This window comes from Phocoena phocoena, chromosome 6, assembly GCF_963924675.1.
Source record: "Phocoena phocoena chromosome 6, mPhoPho1.1, whole genome shotgun sequence".
NCBI lineage: Eukaryota > Metazoa > Chordata > Mammalia > Artiodactyla > Phocoenidae > Phocoena > Phocoena phocoena.
Genome location: NC_089224.1, coordinates 13,992,636 through 14,013,974, shown reverse-complemented (window position 1 = coordinate 14,013,974; position 21,339 = coordinate 13,992,636). Strand labels below are relative to the sequence as shown.

At 38.5% G+C, this 21,339-nt stretch overlaps 1 pseudogene; it reads right to left on the bottom strand.

Annotated features, from left to right (window-relative positions):
- LOC136124987 (sodium/potassium-transporting ATPase subunit alpha-1 pseudogene) overlaps positions 1 to 21,339 on the bottom strand; it is a 67,207-nt pseudogene that overhangs the window by 4,540 nt on the left and 41,328 nt on the right.

The window sequence follows — 21,339 nt, the reverse complement described above, 5'->3', positions numbered from 1 at the left end:
TAACAGGAAAATTATTTCAGCGTTTTTAAGCAGGATAGTGATTTGATTAATCTAAGTTATAAAAAGATTATCATGATTTCAGTATGAGAGAGAGATTGAAAAGATGCAAAAATGATGGAAAGAGACTAGTTACAATGTTACTGCAGCAGCGTTGACATGAAGTAATGGGAACATGAACTCAAGACCTAACAGTGAAAAGAGAAAGCAGCAGATGGATTCAAAAGATGTCAGGAGATAAAATCAACAAGATGTGAGTTGTTATTACACACGAGAATTTTTAAAAGATCAAGGAAGAGAGAATGATGATTTCTGGGATTAACCAGGTGATGGTGTCACTTACCAAGAAGGAAAAAAAAGAAAAAACAGGGTTATGGTGTTCGGGGCGAAGAATGAGTGAAGGCTGTGAGTCCAGTTTGGCTGTGCTGAGTTGAGGATGTCCTTGATGCATCGAATTGTAGATGCCGGGTAGACAGCTGAGTATGCGGAGCTAGAGCTCAGAAAAGAGGTTAACAAAATGGCAATTGTAGATGAGTTTGCCAATGGACACAAAACAAAGTATCTGGAGGACACTACAGTAAGCCACCCAGATCCCCTTTTAGTGAACTACTCTTTGCCCCTACTGCTAAGAGTACCATTGGCTGAGAGCCTGTCAGCTGCTTCAGGAGCTATTTTATCTGCAAAGATCACGTCATACCTATTTCCAGGTTGGCCGAAAAATATCTGAAGGACTATAAAGCCCAGAGAATCATGGCCCAACCCAGAAAAACTGAAGAGCCATTCCAGTTTCACAGTCCCCCAAATTGTTTTTGTTTGTTTGTTTTTTCGAACACCTTTATTGGAGTATAATTGCATTACAATGGTGTGTTAGTTTCTGCTTTATAACAAACTGAATCAGCTAGAGAGTCCCCCATATTGTTGACTGAGCCTGTGACTATGATACCGAGCAGGGTTCTTGGCCTTCCCCAATCAATAGAAATTGACTAGAGGCCAAAAAAGAAGTTCAGAAAAGGCTTTACTGGGGGCCCTGCTGCAGTAAGAAGAAGGAGAACAAGTAACAGGTTCCCCTGCTCACTTGCTCCGTGAGGAAGTTGAGCTTGTTCCTTATATGGGGTGAGGGTAGGGATGTGTCCAGGGGTGGGGCTAGAGGGGTGGCTTAGGTGTTTGCTCACCCCTCTGGTGGTGTTGTGTGCAGTACCCTGCTTTTGCTCCCGACCCGCCGTTCTGCTCCAGGCTCTTCAAAATTGGCAGTTGGGGAAAGAGCTACAAGATGGCGGAAGAGTAAGACATGGAGATCACCTTCCTCCCCACAAATACATCAGAAATACATCTACATGTGGAACAACTCCTACAGAAAACCAACTGAATGCTAGCAGAAGACCTCAGACCTCCCAACAGGCAAGAAACTCCCCACGTAGCTGGGTAGGGAAAAAGAAAAAAGAATAAACAGAGACGAAAGAGTAGGGACGGGACCTGCACCAGTGGGAGGGAGCTGTGAAGGAGAAAAGGTTTCCACACACTAGGAAGCCCCTTCGCGGGCGGAGACTGTGGGTGGCGGAGGGGGGAAGCTTCGCAGCCACGGAGGAGAGCAGAGCAACAGGGGTGCGGAGGGCAAAGCGGAGAGATTCCCGCACAGAGGATCTGTGCTGACCGGCACTCACCAGTCCGAGAGGCTTGTCTGCTCACCCGCTGGGGCGGGCGGGGCCTGGAGTTGAGGCTCGGGCATTGGTCGGAGCGCAGGGAGAGGACTGGGGTTGGCGGCGTGAACACAGCCTGAATCGGCTAGTGCACCACGGCTGGCTGTGAGGGAGTCCGGGAAAAGGTCTGGAGCTGCCGAAGAGACAAGAGACTTTTTCTTCCCTCTTTGTTTCCTGGTGCGCCAGGAGAGGGGATTAAGAGCGCTGCTTAAAGGAGCTCCAGAGACAGGCGTGAACTGTGGCTAAAAGCGCGGACCCCAGAGACGGGCATGAGACTCTAAGGCTGCTGCTGCCGCCACCAAGAAGCCTGTGTGCGAGCACAGGTCACTATCCACACCCCCCTTCCGGGAGCCTGTGCAGCCCGCCACTGCCAGGGTCCCGGGATCCCGGAACGACTTCCCCGGGAGAACGCACGGCGCGCCTCAGGCTGGTGCAACGTCATGCCGACCTCTGCCGCCGCAGGCTCACCCCACATTCCGTACCCTTCCATCCCCGCAGCTTGAGTGAGCCAGAGACCCCGAATCAGCTGCTCCTTTAACCCCGTCCTGTCTGAGCGAAGAACAGATGCCCTCAGGTGACCTGCACACAGAGGTGGGTCCAAATCCAAAGCTGAACCCCGGGAGCTGTGAGAACAAAGAAGAGAAAGGGAAATCTCTCCATGCAGCCTCAGGAGCACTGAATTAAACCTCCACAATCAACTTGCTGTACCCTGCATCTGTGGAATACATGAATAGACAACGAATCATCCCAAATTCAGGAGGTGGACTTTGGGAGCAACAATACATATATTTTTTTCCCTTTTTCTCATTTTCTGAGTGTGTATGTGTATGCTTCTGTGTGTGATTTTGTCTGTATAGCTTTGCTTTTAGCATTTGTCCTAGGGCTCTGTCTGTCCGTTTTTTTGTTTGTTTGTTTTTTGCTTTTTTTAGCATAGGTTTTAGCACTTGTTATCATTGGTGGATTTGTTTTTTGGTTTGGTTGCTCTCTTCTCTCTTTCTTTTTATTTTTTTCATTTTTACTACTTAAACAATTTTTTTAATAATTATTTTTTATTTTAATAGCTTCATTTTATTTTATTTTATTTTACTTTATTTTATTTTATCTTCTTCTTTCTTTTTTTATCCCTTTTATTCTGAGCCATGTGGAGGACAGGCTCTTGGTGCTCCAGCCAGGAGTAAGGACTGTGCCTCTGAGGTGGCAGAGCCACAACTTCAGGACACTGGTCCACAAGAGACCTCCCAGCTCCACGTAATATCAAACAGTGAAAATCTCCCAGAGATCTCCATCTCAACACCAGCACCCAGCTTCACTCAACGACCAACAAGCTACAGTGCTGGACATCCTATGCCAAACAACTAACAAGACAGGAACACAGCCCCATCCATTAGCAAACAGGCTGCCTAAAATCACAGTAAGGCCACAGAAACCCCAAAACACACCACCAGATGTGGACCTGCCCACCAGAAAGACAAGATCCAGCCTCATCCACCGGAACACAGGTACTAGTCGCCTCCACCAGGAAGTCTACACAACCCAGTGAACCAGCCTTAGCCACTGGGGACAGACACCAAAAACAATGAGACCTACGAACCTGCAGCCTGTGAAAAGGAGACCCCAAACACAGTAAGATAAGCAAAATGAGAAGACAGAGAAACACACAGCAGATGAAGGAAAAAGTCAAAAACCCACCAGACCTAACAGAAGAAGAAATAGGCAGTCTACCTGAAAAAGAATTCGGAATAATGACAGTAAAGATGATCCAAAATCTTCAAAATAGAATGGAGAAAATAAAAGAAACGTTTAACAAGGACCTAGAAGAACTAAAGAGCAAACAAACAATGATGAACAACACAATAAATGAAATTAAAAATTCTCTAGAAGGGATCAATAACAGAATAACTGAGGCAGAGGAACAGATAAGTGACCTGGAAGATAAAATAGTGGAAAAAATACTGCAGAGCAGAATAAAGAAAAAATAATGAAAAGAATTGAGGACAGTCTCAGAGACCTCTGGGACAACATTAAATGCACCGACATTCGAATTATAGGGGTCCCAGAAGAAGAAGAGAAAGAGAAAGGGACTGAGAAAATATTTGAAGAGATTATAGTTGAAAACTTCCCTAATATGGGAAGGGAAATAGTTAATCAAGTCCAGGAAGCACAGAGAGTCCCATACAGGATAAATCCAAGGAGAAACATGCCAAGACACATATTAATCAAACTATCAAAAATTAAATACAAAGAAAAAATATTAAAAGCAGCAAGGGAAAAACAACAAATAACACACAAGGGAATCCCCATAAGGTTAACAGTTTATCTTTCAGCAGAAACTCTGCAATCCAGAAGGGAGTGGCAGGACATATTTAAATTGATGAAGGAGAAAAACCTAAAACCAAGATTAATGATGTTGAGCATTCTTTCATGTGTTTGTTGGCAATCTGTATATTTGCCCCAGAACTGCAACCCAACTGCGCATGAATGCAGTTCTTTTCAGTTCCATATAGTTTCTTTGTATTTTGTTGCTCAAGGAGAAGTTTGTCCAGGTGCTAGCATTGCCACACTGCAGCAAAGGGTCTCGGGTCCCAACCTGTCTCAGCTTTCATCACAGATCTGCTTTTCCCTCAACTAAACATGATGTCCTTCTCCTGTCCACAGGTGTTGATCCCTAGAACACTTCTTAGCAAATACAGCACATGCCAATCCTGGGGAAACCAACCTTAGAGTGGAAATGGAAAGAGGTCTAGGACTGAGCCTTAATTAGTCCAAATATTTAGTCCCCCTTAAGGGAAGAGGAACCATAAAGAAGATAGTGACAATAGAACCAAATGAATACAAGTAGAAGTAGGCAAGAATGGTTGCCACAGATGCAAAGAAGAAGTTAAAGTATCAATTAAAATGTGAACTGAAAAATAATATTTATCTGGCTTAGAGGTTTTGCTTTTTTTTTCATAACAGTTTGGAAAACTGTGGGCTGAGGAGGGAATGGGATGTGCAGGGAAAAAAAGATGGTGAATGTAGGCAATTCCCCTGAGAAATTTTTCGTTGAGTAGAAGGAGAGAAATAAGGCTGATGGTGGTTGGCAGAGGTCAGGAAGGTTGTTTCGGTTCTTGAGAGAGATTTATGTTTGTTCACTTATTTATAGAAAGGAGCCAGTTGAATAGAAGTTAAACTTTTAGAAGTGGTATAGAGAGGGCAATATAATAAGATGTTATATTGGGGGTGCTTGAAAGATAAAAATGAAACAAAGAAGGTAAATACAATAATGGGGCTGACTTCAGAATTCAGTGGAGTAGTGGAGTGACAGCAAGATAGGACTCTCCGAAGCCAGTTTGTTTTTTTAAATCAAACTTCAGTGTATGTAATAGTCATTAGGGGACTTGTTGAAAATGGAGAGTCTGGGATCTTTCTCCGAGACTTGGATTCAGTAGTAATGCATTGGGGACCAGAAATCTGTACTTATGAAGCTCTCAAGTGATTCTGTACGAATAGTCATGGATCATGTGAGGAGAACACGGGCATTGGAGGTGCACCTCATGAGTGTCTTGATGGCTCTCTGTTGAAGTAGAAAGAGATAACGTATGCGTGTGAGGAAGAAATCCAAATATTATCAGCACCAGAGCCCAAGGGTAGACAATAGAGTTTTCTTAGGAAATCAGCTCCCTAAGGAAGTAGAAGGTAAGGCCCAGAGGCCTTGAGAACTGGAAATATAATGGAATAAAGAGAGAAAGAAAAAGGTACATTGATATGCCAGAGCAATGACCAAGAAGGGAGGAAGTGGGTGGGAAGAGACAGCGTGACTTTTCAAGTGGTAAGCACTTAGGGAAAATGTGGCCACTGAAAAATTAAGGAACAGTGATGGAAAGACTTTTAAGACCTGAGCTGTTAGTTGATTCTAATTTGTTTGTGTTGCTGCTGTTATGAAAATACCCTCTCACTCTCCAGACCTTCTTTAAAACCTGACTTATCTACAAGAGATATAATGGTGATTAAAGGAATGAGTAGCTGAAGTGAAGTGTGAGCTCCTCTCCCGGGTTTCTCCATGATGTCTGGGTGGTCAGACCATGATTTGAGTCAATGGTCAGTGGTCTACAGGACAAGAAAACGCAGTCAAATAGCAGTTACTCCATGGAAACAACTCAGGTGTCACTGAGAGATAACCTTGCTTTTTCCACAATATTAGAAAGCTAATAAGTCGATTACATATTTCTTCATCCATTTGACAAACATGGACTATAAGTCAATGATGTTCTGTATGTAATAGATTTTAAAAGAGTGCAAAAGTAGCCACGGTCCCTTTCCTCATGCATTTTGCAGTACGGTAAGGAAGATAAAAGTAAATTTAATAATCCCACAAATATAATTGCAACTTTTTGAGGTCCTGGGGAGATAAGATGCATGCCACTGTAAGAGTCATTAATAAGGGAAAGTAATTTAATGTGGGAGGTGAGATCAATTTTCCGGAAAATTAACTGGATGTTGAAGGATGAGTAAGAGTTAATGGGCTTAATAATATCTTATCACAGTGTCATCAAGAGGATTAACCGAAACACTGTATGAAAAGCCTCAGGACATGGCATATTTCCTTGATTTTGAGATGGATGGTATGAATAGAAAGACACATTTATTTAACAACAGCTTTGTGGGGGATAAAGAATCATGACTACTTAGATGTACACATTTAGTGTAAGGTGCTGCTTCACTTCTGAAATATTAAAAGGTTAACCCCCTGGAGACTGAGGCACAGTATTCTTTATATTCCAAGCCTAGCGTAGTGCCTGCCACCTAGAAGATACTCAACAAACGTTTGTAAAATAAATTACTATCTGCCCCTTTTCTGCCTCTCTTTCATCCTTCTTTTCTCTCGGGAGTTACTATCATTTCTCTTGTCAGGTACACTGATATTTAAAGATGTATGTATTTCTCCTTCACAGAGTATTTTTGTTTTGAAAGATGCTATGAACAAGATAATGATCACACTTAAGAAATGAATGCTTAATAATGGAATTTTAGGCATTTCTACCCAGGTGTTTTGAGGTGAGGGCCTTCCCAGAGATCTTGGAATTTGAACATGTAAAAAGCAACTTGTATTAAGGCACAATGACAGAATTTTGTTTGTTTGTTTTAATAATTTACTTAACACCATAATAGTTCATATTTTGAACAAGTCTCTGTCCAATACAGGTGGACAGGGTCGTGCTCTGTTACATGCAGGGATCTCTTTCCATCTTTTGTGGCTCTGCCCTCTTCTGGGTTCTTGCAGTCCTCTCTATTCAGGAATAGGATGTAGAAAGATGGAGTGATATTTATGGTGGAGATATTTAAGGGCCAGGCTGGGCCCTTTAGAAGCCTCTGACTGCCAGTCAGCAAGAAATTGTGGCCCTAAGTCTTACAATTACAAAGAAATAAATTCTGCAACAACATGAGTGACCTCAGAAGTAGATGCCTCACCAGTCGAGCCTTCAGATGAAAACACAGTCTAACTCACACTTGGATTGCAGCCAGGTGAGACCCTGAGCTGAAGATCCAGTTAAGCCAAGCCTGGATCCCTAAACCACAGAGACTGTGAGATCATAAACGTGCGTGGGTTAAGCGGCCACGTTAGTGGTAGTTTGTTATGTACAAACAGGAAATCAACACAGGAACATCATTTGTCCCTCTGCCTGAGCTGTGCAGCTACAACAGGGATTGGTAATCCAAAGCCTTAAAACTTGACGGTTCAAGGTGGATTTGGAAATGGACAACACACACATCAACGTAAGTGTCAATTTTGTTTCCCAGTCCTCTAGAAAGGGACCTCCCTGTATGTGCTATGCTAATCATCCTCCCACACTGATAATGTTTTCCTCTTGTCAGATTTACTAGGTAAACACTCCGCTTTCTTATCTGTGCCATTACTGAAATACATTTACAATCCTTATTGGATTGTAAATTTGTAATTCATTCCAAACTTGACACAGATGAATCATGAAAAAGGAAGATGGTAAAATGAACAGAAATAAGCACAATTCTTATGCAAATTCCTAAGGAGCAGAACAGCATGGGGCCTTGTGGCTGCCAACCCCATACACCCTTGGCTGCTGGGCTGAGGAGAACTTGGCTCCAGTCGCCTCTCCCTGGCCAGAATATCAGGTCCTTGGGGAATAAAGAAATGCTCAGAAGCAGCCCTGAGTAGAGCTTTGAACTGCTGGACTCTTCAGCCACCCGGAACAACTGACAGATGGAGCAGTTATGGAGCCAGGTGGTGAGGCTGAGTTGCAATCTAGATGCCCGCCCATCAGCCCATCCTTCTGTTGCTCTGGGATGTCCCACAGGAACCCATGCGGCAGCAGGGAATCGAAAGGATGGGAAACACCTTAGCAATAGTTTCTAAGCAGCCCACAATGCACAGCCAGCATTTGGGAATATAACCGACTATCTCCCTTGCTTTGAAAAAAAAAAAAAAAAAATCAGGTCCTTCCCATAATAGGGAGAGGGAGCCTCCCTGGACTGTGGAGGAGGAGCTGGCCATATGCTGGCTTCATCCTATAGGCAGGATTATATAAACTCCCCACAGAGGCCCATCAAATCTCCATCTCATCCAAATAAAAGGAATCGAAACAGCTTTCATGCATCTCTCTGCTCAAAAAACAAAGAATTTTGGTAGCTAGTCAACATCATCTTATCCACATCTATCAACACAAATCCCAGCTTTAGTTTTTCTCACTCACCAAAACATAAATCCAATCTTTTTTTCCTATACATTATACCTCATTCATTCACTTTCCCTCATCTTCAAGTTTGCAAAGAGTAGAAATTCTCACACACACCTGCCATTTGAAAATATATATTCCTAGGATGGAAAGGCAAAATTTAGAGAGTGGAAACATATTAAAAAGTTCAACCTGAGAAAAATATACCTGCCAATGTACCAGTGCAGATAAACTGGGTATAAAAAACTAAAAATAGTTCCTGAGGGAAAAAAAAATCACCCTCATCTGCAAATCAAATCAGCAAATACTCATTGAGCACCCACTATATTCAAGACATTAAGCTTGATGTTAAAGAAAATATAAATGTCTTAAAATTACTATTTCCTTCCCTACATGTTTACCATTTGTTTCGGGAGATAAGGGAAAGAGATTAGAATGACACCATAGTATATACATTGTAGAATGTCACCCTCATTTCACATTTATAATCATTTTCCATGTCTATAAAATGAAAAACACACCTTTTCCAGGGGCTGATGCAGTACAGGTATAGCTCTGAGATACTGCAGGTTCAAGCAAATAACCCAAAAAAGCGAGTCGCCTGAATTTTTTGGTTTCCCAATGCATATAAAAGTTATGTTTACACTATAATGTAGTCAATTAAGTATGCATTAGCATTATGTCTAAAATATATATACATAGCTTAATTTAAAAACACTTTATTGGGCTTCCCTGGTGGCGCAGTGGTTGAGAGTCCGCCTGCCGATGCAGGGGACATGGGCTCATGCCCCGGTCCGGGAAGATCCCACATGCCGCGGAGCGCCTGGACCGCTGAGCCTGCGCGTCCGGAGCCTGTGCTCCGCAACAGGAGAGGCCACAACAGTGAGAAGCCCGCGTATCGTAAAAACAAAACAAAACAAAACAAAAATACTTTATTGTTAAAAACTGCTAACCATCGTCTGAGCCTTCAGCTAGTTCTAATCTTTTTCAATAGCGACATCAAAGGTCACTGATCACATATCACCATAGCAAATATAATAATAAAGGAAAAGTTTGACATATTGAGAGAGTTACCAAAATGCGAAACAGAGACATGAAGTGAACAAATGTTGGAAAAATGACACTGACAGACTTGCTCAATTCAAGGTTGCCACAAACCTTCAATTTGTAAAAAAAATGCAGTACCTGTGAAACACAATAAAGCAAAGTCTAATAAAACAAGGTATGCCTGCACAGGAATGTTTTTCTCCTTTAAGGCAGAGAAGGAGGGTATGAGGCAGCAACCCCTACTTAGGTAGCAGGCAGTAATTATATAGATGGGCTTGTTACGAACTGCCTGAGTTCAGATCTCATTTTCATTACTAACAAGCTATATAACCTTGCAAAAGCTGCTCTGGTTTCCTGATCTATCAAATGGAGATTCTGAGAGTACCTTACGCCAATGACTTTTGTGAGCATTAAATGAGTTACCTCCCCTAAAACACTCATCAAACAAGTGCTAAATAAATACTGAATTTGAATCCCTCTGAACACCCTGTATTTCCCTGAAAAAACAGTTGTCCAAGAATCCAACCTAGAACCCTCCAAGCAAGAAAGATGGAGAACATGCCGTGGGGCCTGGTTCTGAGCAGTAGTTCTAATAACAGAACAGGGTGCTAGAAACTCCCAGCTGCTACAGATCAGTTGCTTCAGAACCAGAATTGATTCTGAGCAAGCCAAGTTTTATAGATCTAATTAGAAAGCGTGGCTTTATAGCCCCAAAGAGTGTGGAAGATTCATATGTGTGTGTGTCTGTTATGTTTTTACAGCAGACATAAAACTTAACTGAAAATCTTTCTTCAGCATCCAAAGTAGCTCTTTGCTCCTTATTTCACCTGAACATTTAGTCTACCTTTAAAGAACTAGATTCTAAATATTTTACTTTTTTTGTATTTTGAACACTTCTAATTACGTGTCTCCATGTTCTGTCTTGGTTTGGTTTGGTGTTTTTTTTTTTTTTTTTTTTTTGCGGTACGCAGGCCTCTCACTGTTGTGGCCTCTCCCATTGCGGAGCACAGGCCCCGGACACGCAGGCTCAGCGGCCACGGCCCACGGGCCCAGCCACTCTGCGGCATGTGGGATCCTCCCGGAACAGGGCACGAACCCGCGTCCCCTGTATCGGCAGGCGGACTCTCAACCACTGCGCCACCAGGGAAGCCCTGGTTTGGTTTTTGTTTGTTGGTTTTTTGGATTATGAGCAAATGAAGTCCTTGACTTTCACAGATGCTCTCTAATGTGTTATGATTTCTACTAACTCTAGTAGCAATTGTGGGTGAAAATCTTTAAGGATTAAGTAACACAGTCAGACCACTGATACTTAGATTGAATAAAAGAAGGCTTTGATACATTGTGCATATTATAAACCCTAAACTAAATATCAAAGGATTCGCAGAAGGGACGAGGAAAGAGGGCATGGGGTATAGACACAGTGAGCATACTGCCTCAACTAAAAATGAAAATAATATTTCTAAGTTGTTAATTTATCAATAAAAAACATAACCACATTAATATGTAAATCAACCTTAGTAATGTGTTCAGCATATTACTCTACGTTGAAAAGGAAATAATTACCTTAAAAAATACGTTTTTTAAAGATACATATTAGTCCAGATAATCTTTGAAATCATGTTTGCTCGGATAAGACATGTAATTGTTACAGGAAAGGGGTTGCTGGTCTACGAAGTATAATGCCTATGATGACTGCTCTGTGCTAGGCTTTATACGCATGATTTCAATTAATTGCCCCTATTTAGGAAGTAGATCATATTAGTTCCAGTTTTCAGATAACCTTACTGTGGCTTATAAAAGTAATTTCTCCAAAACCCACATCAAGCAAGAGGCAGCGCGAAGATTCAAGCCCAAGTGCTGCTGATGATAAAGGCTTCCCATTCGCCCCCGTTGCCTGCTGCCTCCCGAGAACAAACGAAAATGAGAAGCATCCCTGGGAGCAGGCACATGCTCTGTGCGCCATGCTCCCTAATGAAACCCAACTGCCTATCTCAGCCTAAGACCTTATCCCCAGACAACTGGCTTTTCCTGTTATTGCCACCATTAAGACTTACCTCCATCATTACTTATGAGGCTAAAAAAAGTGGGGATTCTGGAAAATGTTCTAATTCATTCTAAGCTCCTAAAGAGAATTCATATAGCAAAAAAAAATTTGTACCTGTATTAATATATACGAACATGTAAGCTTGTAAGCATATAAAAACACAATCATAGATAAAAGTCTACGATTATTTTTCCCTACCTCACTGAAAGGTAACTCTGAAAGACACTGCTACAAATACAGAAGTGAACATATTTATTATCTTAATCTCAGAGCAGTGGACCTCATAGGTAATTAAAAGTGAAAAACACAAAACCTTTGGACTCCATATCAAACTTTCAATAACCAAAGTTTCTGTAATTTACTTTCTTCCACTCAACCCTATAGAAAAGACTGCATTTTGTTTTGGTTTGGTTTTTATTTGTTTTTTGGATTATGAAGAAATGCAGTCCTTGACTTTCTGGAGCAGAAGAAGATATAACTGTTGATAATGAAAGGTTTTTCACTAATATTTATTTCCAAGAAGATCATAATGCCAAGAAAATGAACAAATTAGTGCTTTATTGAAAGAAAAAAAAAACATACTTAAATGGTTAAAAACTGAGAGATGGTTAAGCAAATTTAAACAAATGTTATTGTCACTGAGAATGTCAGTGAGATGAAATACAGTACTTGAAAAATATATATATAATGGAAAGCAGGGAGCATAAAAAATAGGGTGATGATTAAAATCAGTGTTGCACTCTTGTCTACAGTAGTTAAACAGTCAATAATTCTCTAAATCAATGAAATGAGCCCCCTTTTCAGTGTTTGAAAAAATTTTGATAGAGTCTAAATTTAGTCTTGTTTTTGAAAACTCCCTAGACTCTTCCACAAATATAAATCTAACAGCAGAGGAGAGTAAGCACCTATCCCTGGGTGGGGAAAAAAAAAAAGGAAAACAGTTAACCACAAGTGTAAAGTGTTCTGAAGCCTCATGGTTTATCTTAAAATTTGTGCAGAATTTTCTTTTTATTCTATAATGTATCTGTGTTTGTTGTAAAGTTTTTAAAAAGTCTTATACTTCCCGGTTAACTTCTCTTATCTCATACACACGTTCACATTCATGCATACATGTTCAAATATAATCAATAGTCAGGAGAGAAACAACCTGTTTACCATATTGTTTTAGATGCTCCCTGACCTTCTACTATAAAGTCACAGGGGTAAGCCTGAGATCTTAGCTAATGTTGGGACTCAGATCAAATTCTTCCCCTTCCAATATGCACTCACTGGCTTAATGGAGCTAATGTCCTTAGCACAGGATGATAGGTGGTGTCTAGTCTGAAGTTTTGGAAATGTTACTCAATTCCCACCCCACTCCAGCTTGAGAGAATGAAAGTCTCAATACACACCCAACACCTGGGCACTACACTACAGCATCTTTGCTAACTCCAACAAGTACTTGACCACACCTAACTCTATGTCCAGTTTTGGCATCATTTCTGGGAGTGTAAGAGCAGTACCATGTATTGGGGGTTAGTCTTTAACAAGATTGCTATGGGAGGGGTTACCTTCTGCTTAAATTCTATTCTCTTTCTTCAGACAACATAGCACCAATTCAATATAGTTTCATAGTCAGGACAATGTGAGTAGGATAGGGGTCCTTCTTAGATCTTTCCATTTGTCCTTAACCTTTTAAAGAACATGACATACTGTGAGACAGGAAGCAATAGGGAGAGAAAGAAAGGGAAGACCTGATGTCATTAAAGATCACACACAGAGAGACATTAACCCACTATTTTCTTTGTCGAAGAGAAAAAAACACAGACCGAGAACGACAGGGACACGGACACAGAGAGAAAGGCCTCTGTATCCTACCCAATACAAATCCTTTATAAATATCCATGAATTTTACTCCAGCAATAAAGACAATAGGGTGTTGGTGATGCAAAAAGAGACTCTAGAAACAGACTCACACATACATAGCCACTTTATTTTTTAACAAAGATAATACTGCAATGCAGTCAGAAAGGAATGGTCTTTTTGATAAATGGTATTGGGAGATCGGATGTCCATGTGAAAAACCGTTAAACATTATCCCTAACTCATCTATTTAAAAATAATCAATATAGTCTGTAGATCTAAATGTGACTAGTAAAACAATAAAGCTTCTAGAGAAAACATGGGAATAATATCGTTATGACTCGGCAGAGGTAGGACTTCAGAAATGTCAAAGAAGGACCTCTGGAAATCCCTTGTCCTATAAAAGCAATGACAACATTGGCAAAAATTTTGAAAACAGATTTTTCAAAACTCTGGAAATTTGAGACTTTATTCAATTAAATTAGCTGCACCTTGGTAAGATCAATGAGTTTGTGGCATTTTAACTGGCCCTATTCCCATACCCTCTTTTTTATTTCATGGTAGCCTTGAAAACCAGCACCTTCACAAGCATAATAGGTATGAAAATCAACATCACAGCAACCACTATAGGGAACAGATTAGGTTTAGAGCTCTTCAAAAGCCCTAATTTCAAATAAATTAGAAAACAGTAACTGAAAGAAATTTGGAGAGTTCAAAAACAGGTGGAAATTAAACAATACTCTCCTAAATAACCAATAGGTCGAAGAAAAATTCACAAGGAAATTAGAAAGCACTTTGTCATGAATGAAAATGAACACTAATGGGATGCAGCTAGAGCAGTGCTTAGAGAGAAATTTGTACCTATAAATATATACTGTAAAAAAATAAGAAAGATCTCACCTTAATAACCTAACTTTCCACCTGATTCACTTTGTTATAAAGCAGAAACTAACACACCATTGTAAAGCAATTATACTCCAATAAAGATGTTAAAAAAAAGAAACAGTAAGAGAAAAATAATGAAAAGCAATCAGAAGGAAGGAAACAAACATTAGAGTGAAAATGTCTGAAATACAGAATAAATAAACAATAGAGAGAATCGATAAAATCAAAAGTTGGTTCCTCAAGAAGATTGACAAAATTGACAAACCTTTAAATACACTGATTAATAATAATTATTTTTAAAAAACAGAGAAGGTTCAAACCACTAAAATCAGGAATGAAAGAGAAAATATCACTACAACCTCACAGAAATAAAATGAATATCAAATGTCTAAAGAAGAACTATCACCAATCCTTCACAAACTTTTGCAAAGAAAACAACAGAGAAGGGAACACTTTCTAATTAATACCGTGTGATCAGTATTACCCTGATAGAAAAACCAGCCAAAGGCATCACAAGAAAAAGAAAACTACAGACCAATAATCCTTATAGATGCATAATTATTTATTCATAAATATTTATTCTTTATTCTCAATAAAGAAACAACTAGCAAACTAAATTCAGCAACATAGTAAAGAGATTAAAAACAATTGCAATAGTGATATTTATTCTAGGAATGCAAGGTTAGTGTAACATCCAAAAGTTAATCAATGTAATATACCATATCAATAATGATGTATAAAAAAATCATTTGACAAAGTCCAACACACTTTCATCTTAGAAACAAACTAGGAATAGAAGGAAACTTACTCAAACTGATAAAAAGCATCTACAAAAAAACTCACAACGAAGATCATACTTAATGGAGAAAGACTGGATGTTTTTTCTCTAAGATCAGGAACAAGCCAAGGATGTTTGCTCTTGTCACCTCTATTCAACATTGTACTATAGATTTTGGCCAGGGAAATTAGGAAAGAAAAGGCATCCATATTTCAAAGGTAGAAATAAAATTATTTCTATTTGCAGATAACATGATCTTACATACAAAAAAATCCTAATCAATTAAAAAAACTACTAGAACTAATAAATTCAGCAAAGTTGCAAAATACAATTTTGATATGCAAAGTCAACCGTTTCTATATGCTAGCAATCTGAAAATGAGACTAAGAAAGGAATTCCATTTATAATAGCATCAATAAGAATAATATAGTTAGGAATAAAATTAACAAAAGGAGTGTAAGATTTATACATTGAAAAGTACAAAGCATTGTTGAAAGAAACTTTAAAATATCTAAATAAAAAGAATGGCATCCATGTTCATGGGTTAGAATAGTAAATACTGTTAGGATGGCATTAATCTTCAAATTGATCTACAGATTCAGCTCAATTTCTATCAAAATCCCAACTGGCTTCTTTGAAGAAATTGGCAATTCAGAATTCATAGAGTTATGCAACCATTGCCCATTATTTAATTTTAATTATACTAATATGCACCCAAAGAGAAATATAAGAATTTTAATAACAGCCCTATTCATAATAGCCTCAAAATGGAGACAACCCAAAAATATGTTGAGTAAAATGTATAAATAAATTTTGGAATACTTATTTAATGGAATGTAAATGAATGAACCACTACTAAATACAGCAACCTGGATAAATCTCACAAACATAATGTTGAACAAAGAAGCCCATTACCAAAGAGGACATAGTTCCAAATCAGACAAACCTAACAGTAATAGAAAACGGGATAGTGGTTACCCTTAAAAGGAGTTGTGACTAAGAGGAGATGCAAGGAGAGCATCTCATGTGCTGGGATGGTCTATTTATTTCTCAAGGTATGTGTTTACTTTGTGAAAATTAATTAAGCTGTATACTTATGACTGCTGTACTTTAACGTGTGTATGTTACACTTCAATAAAAAGTTTGACTTAAAAATTTACGTAATCATTACACAAGCGTGTCATGTATCATACATACTTTAGAAAGGTATTCACGATTTTGTCAATTTATTTCTAAAGACAGAAATTATTTTGGTCACGTTCTCTGAATATAAAATAGAATAGAATAGAATAGATCTGCATTAATAATAATAAAAGTTTTCTAAAATTTAAATCCCCCTAAAAATTGAAATGCACTACTGTAACTTTTAGATGAAAGTGAAAATTAAATCAGCTTTTACAGAAACTATAGAGAATGGCATAAAACACTGACATAGCAAAACCCATGGAGATGTGGCCAAAATTGTCTGTATAGTAAAATCATGATTTTGACTTATTTCATAATTGTAAAAGAAAAAAATAAATTTAAAAACTAAGATTTAACTCAAGGATTTATTTAAAAATAAAAACAGTAAAGAAAGCTTAATTCAAGTAGGAGGTAAGCAATACTGGAGATAAAAGTAGAAATTACTGAATTTGGAAATAGAATAGAAGAAATAATTAGCCCCCAATTTGTTAAACTAATAACAATTTAAAAAACAAAAGAGAAAAAGAAAGAGAACGGGATCATGTGTTCCCTAGACACCCTTCTTCTTCCTCTGTCCCTTCCCAGTGAGAAAGGTGACATCAAACAGTGATCTGAATAATGGTTGGGCATGTCTGTAAAATGGTCCCCAAATGCATTAGGCATCGTATCTCTTGGTTTATAACTGCTTACTTATAAATCCATACACTGTTATCTCAGAAATCTACTACCCACATGATACTAGATCTCTAACAAATTAAACAGAAGAAGCAGTTCTGTCCTGAATCCTATTTACCACAGTTGCAAAATTCAAGTCTAAATACTTGAACTAAATGCCTCTAATAGCAACTAAGTCAGCTAAATACGGTGGTGCTGTTGAACAGTGATCTTAGACCAGAGTCAAAAAACTTGGGACAGGGCTTCCCTGGTGGCGCAGTGGTTGGGAGCCCGCCTGCCGATGCAGGGGGCGCGGGTTCGTGCCCCGGTCCGGGAGGATCCCGCATGCCACGGAGCGGCTGGGCCCGTGAGCCATGGCCGCTGAGCCTGCGCGTCCGGAGCCTGTGCTCCGCGGCGGGAGAGGCCACAGCAGTGAGAGGCCCGTGTACCACAAAAAAAAAAAAAAAAAAAAAAAAAAAAAACTTGGGACAGAGGTCTTTTCCACTGTTTACTTCTGATCATGGACAAATCACTGTAATATCATTCTAGTTCCACTTCAGGGACCTTGAGGTCCACCTTCCATAGAAAGATGGGATGGTTTTCCATTTGGGAATAACAACTTTAACTATCATAGTAGAACAGCATACTATCTCTTTGTCAAGCATTCATAATTCATCAATTTTCCCAGCCCAGAACCATGGAATATCACAAATGCAGGACAGAGAGTACCATATTTTGTCTACTGTTTACCTTTTTCAAAGCCCAGCTTGGATTAACAATCTCCAAATAAGACAGCCTAAAGGATGTGCTATCTATATACCTACTCTAGGTATTTTAAGTACATAAGAATTATAACAAGTTAGAGCATAAAATATGACATACTTAGATCACACTAACTTAGCTTATTGACTAATAATCATTTTCACCATATTATTTGCAACTAATTTGGGGATCTTGTCATATGCCTTAGGTTTGAACAGGAAATAGACCTATGGAAATAACTTTACACTCATTTAGAGGTATCATTGGGACATTTTCGTCATGCTACTTGATGTCCCCTGAATGAAGCTTCACATGATAAATTCCTTTTGGAACTAGTAAAACTTTGTCTCCTTTGAGGTATAGATATCTAACATGTGTGTCTTCCTATTGTATGCTAAGAATTATGTAAAAAAATTTCTTCCATGGATCCTCAACAGTGGACTCCATATAATGTAGTTATCTAATAGAATGACTAGCACTTAGTGGGAATTATCCAAGTATTCTTTGTCTACACTGCTGCCTTCACATTTCAGAAAAACTTTACAAGGCTTTTCTGAGATGAGGCAACTGAGGTTCAAAGAAGTTCAAGAACTTGGCCAGGTTGTATAGCATAAATGGCGGCGCAGGGACTTGACTGGGCCTATTTGTCCGTTAAGTCCCTGCTGTTGACCACTGCTTTAGAACCATATCCCTAGAGTGAAATCATTATGTTCCATATGGTATTTCTTATAATGACCTCAACGGCCAATGATAAAAACGTGTCAACAATGGAAGAAGTTATCTGCAAACTAGAAGCCTAAATCATTATTGTAACACAACTTTAATTTTTTATATTGAATTCTTCTTTTGTACTTTCCACTAGTAAATTACTGGGAATACAAAAGATGGATGTTCTTTTTCAAAGCTACAAATGCTTCCTTAGTAAATAAAACAAGTCACATTTTCAAAATTCTGTATTTTCTCTTTTATGTAGATCACAGCTCTCGCACAGACTATTCAAGGGTTTTCTTACTAATGAAAATTGAAGTACACTTGTGGATTCCAGAAGTTTCTCCTTAAAGAGACTGTCAACTTTTGTTTAATTTTGAAGTTCTGTGGAAATAACTTAGTTTTTTTCCCTACTTGCAAAGGGAACTTTTTCACCCAAAACCTGTTGGAAATATTAAATAGGTTATATTTCCATCAAAGAAAAGCTTATTACTTATTCACATAGTATTTTCCAATTGTGTCAAATTGAAAAGTGGCATTAAGTGAGTGATCACAAGACACCTTAAAGTCTAAGGAAGGATTAAACTAAAGGCTAAAGCCTGAGACAGGTTTATGTAGACTGTAGTGTCCTTTCGTAGAGCTTAATGTCTTTTCGCCTATCTATAAAGGATATCAGAGGGTCACATTTCTTTGACGAAATAAGACCAGTCAACTTAGTTGAGTTCGTATTTAAGGTAAGGTGAATTAAAGAAGACAGTTTCTGAAACAGTTGTCAGATGTGTTTTTCAACCTACAGTCAGAGAATTTTCAGCAGTTGAAAGACAGAAAGTCTTTCGGTGGTTCTTCCTTGAGGAATGTCAAAACCAGGAAGTCTTCACAGAGGGTGTGAGTATACAGATCTACACACTGATTAGTCCAAACTGAAGCTACTTACTCTTAGTAAAATGTTTGCACATATAAAATGAAAGGACAAGTTTATTTTAAAAGAAATACAGTTCTATATAGATTTAATGAAAAATAAACAAGTAAGGAAGTTATCTTATAGAAACACCATAAACAGCAAAAAAAAAAAAAAAAAAAAAAAATGTGACACAGATTATTTCCCTTCTTGATTTTGGTAGCCAGGGCGTTTGAGCCAAAGTCAATGCCCAATCAAACATTAATACCCTGACCAACGTACCTATTTTCTGCTTTTAAATCAGAGACCTGCTATGTACCAGCTATATGAGTTTTGACAATTTATATAGCTGTTCTAACCATCCGTTTCTTTATCTATAAAACAGGGATTACAATAACTCCTACCTATGTTGTGAAGATTCAATAAGAAAAGCCATGTAAAACATTTATTTCCCCACACCTGGTACATTGTACTCAATATTTTTAATATATTTTATTTTAATAATCTCATTTTATAGTTGTCTTTTACTATAAGCTGCTTCTACTTTTTTAAATACTGCATTTAAAATATTTATTGAATGTTACCACACTAAACACTAGACACTAGACACTGTTCAAACTCCTTTGATGTCTTAATCACTTCGCTATACTGAAACTCCATCAATAATAATCTAATTAGTCATGAAGAATAACTCTGTTAGCTGTGAAATTTGGTTCAAATTTCACAGCCCCAAGAAAAGGACCCAAAAAGTAAAATCATGTAAGCCATGTAATTCTCAACATCTGATAGACAGAAGTCATAAAATTTACCATTTCTCAAGTTTGTGGTAAACAAAAAAAGGCATTCTATACATAACAGTACTTTGGGAGTATTATTATTTTCTTGTTTCATATGGATGATAGTATTAAAAAGTATTAAAGCAAACTTAATCTTTCTATATAAGTAAAGAAACCTAAGTAAACAAAAGCTAGGAATTGAATGAATTTGGCCAAATAAGAAGATGGAAAGCTAGGACAGGACATTCTTCAATCACTGGAGAGACCAAAAACACTCAAAAGCATGACCACAGTAGAATCACCATATGTGGTCCACCTTCCAAAAACCTGAGGCCAAGACATCAACGTTGGTGGATTGAGAATTCCATGTTTGGTGAGGGTATGGGATGGGAATACCTCACTCTTGGTTGTATATGTCACGGTCCACAGATGTAATATCTTGAGGTCAAATCACTTTTACAACAAGTATAACCCCATGGAATTCACATTCATTATTTTTTAGAAGATGGTACAAATTCTTTAGCATTCTATACTTTCTTAATTTAAACAACTTGATGACTTTGTCAGATGCATTAGGCACTGGTTAATGGCGATGCATAAGATCTCATTCCAGCAAGTAGCCAGATGGTAAAAAGAATAATCCAATTTAATCAACACAGCACTGCAAATTAGCAAATTTAATCATAAGCACAGCACTGATTTTATTCATTAAACCCTTATAACAATAGCTTACTACGTGCCAGGTACCACTTCTAAGTGCTTCCTATATATTTGCTATTAACTTTGACAGTCATAATCCTGTGAGTAGTTACCATGATTATCTCTCATCTTATGGATCAGGAAACCAAGGCACAGAGAGGTTAAATGACTTTTCCAAATCACACTCCTGTAAGGAGCAGAGTTGGAATTTGAAGCCAGGCAAACTGGATCCAATCCACACTCTCCACCACTACTCTCTACTGTCACATATGTATTAGTGTGTGAGATGCAAAGTGAAAAGCACAACAAAAGTGAAAATTGAACGAAGTTCCTTCATCAGTCTTCCCTAGTTTTAAATCTGGTTGCTATGTCCTTTTCTCACTGTTTATCCATGTAACTAATTCCTTTTTTGGTTTAAATTGATGCTTTACCCTCAGGTAGAAATAATCATTCTTCCCTCTGTGTACCCACATAACTTGTACACTCCTATTATTACAGCACTTTTTAGAGTGGATCTTAATATTAGTTTGCCTCTTTCTCTCCCTACTTAGCATAAGCTTCCTTAATGGTAGAAACTATAACTTTGTGCTCCCAATGTGTAGCACGGAGGAAGGGAGGGAGAGAGGAAGAAGAGAGAGGAGTAAGAAAAGGACGGACCTGACACTTCTTTATTTCTTT